The sequence below is a fragment of the Juglans regia genome, chromosome 12 (genome assembly GCF_001411555.2).
Source record: "Juglans regia cultivar Chandler chromosome 12, Walnut 2.0, whole genome shotgun sequence".
Lineage (NCBI taxonomy): Eukaryota > Viridiplantae > Streptophyta > Magnoliopsida > Fagales > Juglandaceae > Juglans > Juglans regia.
Genome location: NC_049912.1, coordinates 18824563 through 18831406, shown reverse-complemented (window position 1 = coordinate 18831406; position 6844 = coordinate 18824563). Strand labels below are relative to the sequence as shown.

The window sequence follows — 6844 nt, the reverse complement described above, 5'->3', positions numbered from 1 at the left end:
ATTTAGAAAATAAAAATTCTTATTTGCAGATCAGGGAGTTTGAGGAAGTAGTTGTGACTTTCCATAGTCATAATGCTACAGATAATGTTGTGAGACTTAAGTTCTTTTCCTTATCTTTGAAGGATAGAGCAAAGAGGTTGTTGTACTCACTAAAACCATGATCAATAAGAGCTGAAATGAGATGACACATGTCTTCTTTAACAAATGTTTTTCCCAACATAAGACTAGTGCTTTAGAGAGGCAGATCTCCACTTTTGCACAAAATAATAGTGAGACTTTGTATCAAGATTGTGAGAGGTTTAAGGAGTTGTTGAATATGTGTCATCACCATGCGTATGAGAACTGGCGCTTAACTAGTTATTTCTATGCTAGACTTACACCTAAAGAGCATCAATTCATACAGATGATATGTAATGATGAATTTTTGTAGAAAAATCCAAATGAGGCTATAGAATATCTCAATGAGCTTGTTGAAAAAGCTCACACTTGGACTGGACCTAGTGCTACTGAGAGTACAAATAGGTCACGACTTGTTGGAAATCCAAATGGTGGTGAAATTTATCATCTTAGGGAAGAGAATAACCTAAAAGCTAAAGTTGAAATGCTTATTAGGGAGTTAGATGTGTTAAAAACTAAGGATTTAAAACCAACACATATGGCTACTCATGTAAAGTCATTTGGACCATGTTTTGTATGTGGTGGGGTAGATCACCTAATTCAAGAGTGCCTCACATTTGCTGAAATGAGAAAAATGTAGGGGTGAGAAGTGGGTCCCTCCCCGCCCCCACATGGGCGGAGCGGGGTAGGCATGGGCGGGCGGGCTATCCCATTCCGCCCATGCGGGGGCAGGGTCCCCCGCCCCACATGGAGAGGGCCTAGCGGGGGCGCGGGGGGGGGGGGGGATAACCCTAGCGGGCCCCGCCCCCGCTCCACATATATAATTTTATTTATTTATTTATTTTTATATATATAAATAAATATATTGTATATAAATATATACAATTTATTAAAGACTTAAAATTATATTCAAGTCATTGGATTGCTTTGGCCTCCTAAGCCAACTTTTATATAGGAGGTCGAGGCAATACAATAGTCATCCTTAAATAATGTGGGACTTAGTAGTAAGCAATGTGGGACTTAGTAGCAGTGTGAGACTTAGGCAAGCAATGTGAGACTTAGTAGCAATATGAGACTTAGGCAATATAGTAGTAAGTCCCACATTGCTTAAGGATGACTATTGTATTGCTTTGACCTCTTATATAAAAGTTGGCCTAGGAGGCCAAGACAATCCAAAATCTAATTCTAATGAGTTTAAGTTTTTTTTATATTTATAAATTTTAATTTATTATTTAAATTATATTATAATTTGAGTCTAAAAAAATATTTTTAGACTAATTTTTTTTTTAAACACAATGTATTGGCCTAGGCGGGGGGCGGGGCGGATGGGGTTCTTTCCCCCCTCTCCCGGCACCGGGCCGAGGAAAAAATCCCAAACCCCGCATGGTGCGAGCGGGGTGCGGGGGAGGATAACCCCCGCCCCACACCATGCAGGTATTACCCCTAGGAAAATGTATGAGAAATAATATAATGCCTTAGGTATGTACAATAAGCATTTTGTACCTTTCTCTAATACCTACAATTCGGGGTGGCGTAATCACCCAAATTTTTGCTAGAAATCTGAAAACCAGCAGCCTGCACAGCCACCTAGAGCTTACCATGCACCGTATCTTGCATCTTCTTCTTCTAGAAACCCTTTCGAAGATATTTTACATACTTTTATTGAGGCACATGGTAAAACTAATTAAAACTTTGAGTCTTTGATTACGTAGTTTGTTGAAGAAAAAAATGAGATAAAGAGCCATGTATCTAGGGGTGTAACCGGTCCGGTCCGGTCCGGTTTTGGATAAAATCTAGGACCGAACCGGTATGTACCGGTTTTGTATTTTTCAAAACCGATTACGCGCCGGTTACCCTCCTAAACCGGTACTTCCGGTTTTACCGGTTTCCGGTCCGGTCCGGTCCGGTCCGGTTTTCCGGTTTTTTTAAAATATAAATTTCACAATTTTTCACTAAAAATTTGTTTATAAAAAAAAATTTTTTGATTTAAAAAAAAACTGTTTTATATTTTTATTAATATATTAGACTATATAATAGTATTAATATTAGACTATTGGTATAGTTATAAGTTATATATTAGTATTAGTTATAAACTTTTAGTGATTTAGTATTCACATTTTATGTAATAATTTATAAATTATAATAAGAAATTATTTCATATATAAATATATATGTTATATATAAAATTTCACATAAAAATTTATAATTATACATTATATATAAACCTTATATATATTAATATTTAATATATAAAAAATATTTTATATAAAACTTATATATAAAAATATTATTTTTTATTTTTTTTAATCAATCGGTCCGGTCCGGTCCAAAAAATTCTGGAACCGGAACCGGCCGGTTTTTACGTTTTAAAAATCGGTCCAAAGTTCCGGACCGGACCGCTTCAAAACCGTTAAAACCGGTCCGGTTTTCCAGTTTGAGTTTACACCCCTACATGTATCCAAATTGATGAGCTCTTTGAATGTGAATGAGCATGGCAAGTTCCCTCCTCAAACTCAATCCATACCCCAAAGTCAACATATGGCACGAGAAAATTTGAAGGATGTCAATGTCATTGTGACACGAAGTGATAAATCCTTACACATTCCAATAACTGATAAATTAGATGATGTTGAGAATGATCAAAGAAATAGTGGTGCCGAGATGGCCAAGGAAGCCGAGGTAATAAAGAGCCCAGTTATGATATCATTTCCTCAAGTTTTAAAATTGAATATGTGAACTTTGGATCCTATCAATGAAATCCTAGAGCACGTCAAGAAGGTAAAAATTAACCTCCATTTTTTGCATGTTATTAAATAAGTTTTTACTTATGCAAAAGTTCTCAAAGATTTGAGTGCAGTTAAGATGAAGCACCATATTAAGAAGACATCATTCCTGATAAAGCAAGTTAGTGCTCTAATTGAGCAGCGAGTTCATCCTAACTACAAGGATCCTAGTTGTTCAATTATTACATGTAATATTGAATATCATGAGTTTGGGCAAGCGTTGCTAGATTTAGGAACTAGTATAAATTTGATGCCTTATTTCATTTATTTACAGCTAGGGTTGAGAGAAATCAAACCAACTACTGCAGTATTGCAATTGGCTGACCATTCAGTCAAAGTACCACAGGGTGTGGTGAAGGATGTTTTGATTCAAATTGATAAGTTTTATTTTCTGTTGATTTCTTAATCCTTAACACTAGTTCTGTTGTTAATTCTAGTTTTAAAATTCTTTTAATTTTAGGTAGACATTTCCTTGCTACTGCTAATACTCTTATTAATTGTAAAAATGGTCTAATGAAATTCTCTTTTGGGAATATGACTCTCGAGGTGAATATTTTTTATATTGAGAAGCAGTCAAAAGAGGATAACAAGTGCTACCAAACGTACATGATTGACGAACTCATAGATAAGGGAGTTCACACAACTCATGATTATGATTTCTTTGAATATTTCATTTTTAATTCTGAGTTTGATACTATTAGTAATTCATTTGATGTTGTTGATATTTGTACTATTTTTTATGAAATCTAGGATTATGGCACACGAGCTTGGCAACTGAAATTTGAGGAATTGCCTAAGAAAAGTGAAAAACAGATTCCTTCAAGTATGGAAGCACCAAGAGTTGAATTGAAACCTTTGACTAAGAGTTTAAAATATGATTTCCTTGGTCCAAGTAATACTTTTTTTATTATTATCTCATCTGAATTGTATGAATCTCAAGGTGAGAAACTACTTTGAACCTTAAATGAGTACAAGTCAGCCATAGGTTGGAGCATTGCAGATATCAAAGGCGTTAACCCCTTAGTACGTTCTCATAAAATTAATTTAGAGGAATGAACTAGCCCTCGTAGAGACCATCCACACAAACTTAATCCTACCATGAAAGAAATGATAAAAAATGAAATGTTAAAACTGTTAAATGTAAGAATTATATATCCTATTGCTAATAGTAAATCGGTTAGTCTTACGCAGGTTGTATCTAAGAAGTCAGACGTTACTATGGTGAAGAATGAATTGGGAGAATTAGTACCTACAAAGCTTGTAACTGAGTGGCGGATGTCTATTGATTATAGAAAATTGAATGCTACCACCGGAAAAGACCATTTTCCCCTCCTTTTGTTGATCAAATGTTTGAGCGTGTAGCTGGTCACCCATTTTATTTTTTTGGATGGTTATTCTGGTTACTATCAAATTGAAATTGCATTAGAATATCAGGATAAAACCATTTTCACTTGCCCTTTTGGTACTTATGCTTTATGTAGAATGACATATGGATTGTGTAATGCCCTTACTACTTTTCAACGTTGCATGATGAGTATTTTTAGTAACATGGTTGAAAATTGAATGGAAGTTTTTATGGATGACTTTGTTTTTGGAACTTCTTTTGATACATGTTTTATGAATTTAAAGAGAGTGTTAACCTGTTGTGAGGAAAACGAACTGATTTTGAATTTGAAAAAATGCTACTTTATGGTACCTTCAGGTATTGTCCTAAGGCATATTATTTCTTCCAAGGGGATAGAGGTTGATCAATCTAAGATTAAATTAATTTCTAAGTTACTTACACCTAGGACAATAAAGGATGTTAGATCCTTTCTAAACTTCTTCAGCATCCATAACGCAACCATCTGACTAGGTTTTACCTTTTGAGATTAAGTGCGTTGTTAGTGATTCTATTGTAGGTGTTGTCCTTGAACAATGAAAGGAAGATAATCCCTATGTTATTTACTATGCTAGTAGAATTCTAAATAATGCTCAAATGAATTACTCAACCATTGAAAAAGAGTTGCTAGCTGTAGTTTTTGCTTTTAACAAGTTTTGTACTTACTTGATTGGTTCTCCTATTACAATTTTCACAAATCATGCAGCTCTTAAGTACCTTCTCACAAAAAATGATGCTAAAGCGCAATTAATACAGTGGATTTTACTTTTGCAGGCCGAATTTGACATCACCATCAAAGATAAGAAATGAGTTAAAAATATAGTAGCTGACCATCTCTCGAGACTCACATTTGAGGACACCACCGACCACATGCTAATTAGGGATGATTTTTTAGATAAGCATTTATTGTCTATTTTCTCTTTACCATGGTTTGCTCATATTGTGAATTATTTGACTATAGACAAGATACCCACAGATCGGAGCGCTCAAGAAAGGAGGAAATTCTTGGTTGAGGTACGCAATTGCTATTGACACGAACTTTTTTCTTTTCAAACACTTCACTGACCAAATTATATGGCATTGCATCCTTGATGTGGTGATTTCTAGCGTTTTAGAATTTTTTCATATCCGAGCTTGTAGGGGCCATTTTTCAATGAAAAAATAGAGGCAAAAATTCTGCAGTGTGGATTTTATTGGCCCATCTTGTTTAAGGATGCAAACATCTATTGTCGCTAATGCGAAATGTGTTAGAATCTAGGAGATTTGTCCTGTCGTAATATGATGTCCTTAAACCCGATCTTAGTGATTGAAATTTTTTATTGTTGGGATATTGAGTTCATGCGACCGTTCCCTCCTTTCGAATACCAATATATTATTGTGGCAGTATACTATATGTCAAAATGGGTGGAGACAACAGTTTGTAAGAACAATGATAATAAGACGATAATCAAATTTCTTAAAGAAAATGTGTTTCTCGATTTGGTATACCACGTGCTATCATTAGTGATCGGGGTACACACTTTTGCAACCATTCATTTGAGACTTTGATGAAAAAATATGGAGTTGTACATAAAATTTCTATTGCCTACCATTCTCAGAAATGACAGGTAGAATTACCAATAAAAAAATTAAGAAAATCTTAGACTAGTTTATGCATTTTGGACTTACCGTACAGTTTTCAAAACTCCCTTAGGTATGTCACCTTATAGGCTTGTTTTTGGAAAGTCTTACCACTTACCTGTAGAGCTCAAGCATTGAGCTTATTGGGCTATCAAACATTTTAATTTTGACCTAGGAGAGGCGGATAAGTTTAGAAAATTTCAGTTGATCGAGTTAGATGAGTTGAGAAATTATGCTTATGAGAACTCTAAAATCTATAAGGTTAAAATGAAAGCGTTTCATAATAAAATTATTCTTAGGGAGACGTTTAAGCCTAATGACCGAGTATACTTATATGATTCTAGACTTCACAAGCACCCAGGAAAACTTTGGCCAATGTGGACTGGCCCCTTTGTAGTGAAACATGTTTTTGAAAATAGGGAGGTAGAAATAGAGGATTCTAGGGATGGCCGGATCTTTAAAGTAAATGGTTAATGCCTAAAATTACTTATTGATAGGCAAGTTTCTAAAGAGGAAGACATTTCACTTACAGGCCCGATCTATCAACCTTGACCCCACCATGCATGTATTTTTTTTTTCATTTTCTTTTATTTATGTTCCCTTTTTTTTTCTTTGTTTTTTGTTTGCAGGATAGGATAGTGTCATTTCGCCATTTTAATTTGCCATCTTTTATGCTTACCAGGCTGCCCACGTCACACATCAAGTGTATTTTACGTTCTTCAGTTACTATTAATTCAGTTGTGACTCTTAAACATTAATGTTAATGTTTTGTTTAAGTTGGGGGTAATGCAAATTATGCATTTACAAATGCTAGTTGAAATTCTATGGCACTTTTACGTGTGATATAATTTTTTTTTAATTAGCATCACACATACATCATTTTACATGTGTACTCATTCTCATATATAACCATATTAATGAATTCAACAAAAACTCATCTTGA

At 34.6% G+C, this 6844-nt stretch overlaps 1 non-coding gene across 1 annotated transcript; it reads right to left on the bottom strand.

The window, feature by feature from the left end:
* Nucleotides 1-228: 228 nt before the first annotated feature.
* LOC118344108 lies at nucleotides 229-336 on the bottom strand. The gene has a single exon (XR_004797873.1). It is a non-coding gene; the product is annotated as a small nucleolar RNA R71 (small nucleolar RNA).
* Between the last annotated feature and the right edge of the window lie 6508 nt (nucleotides 337-6844).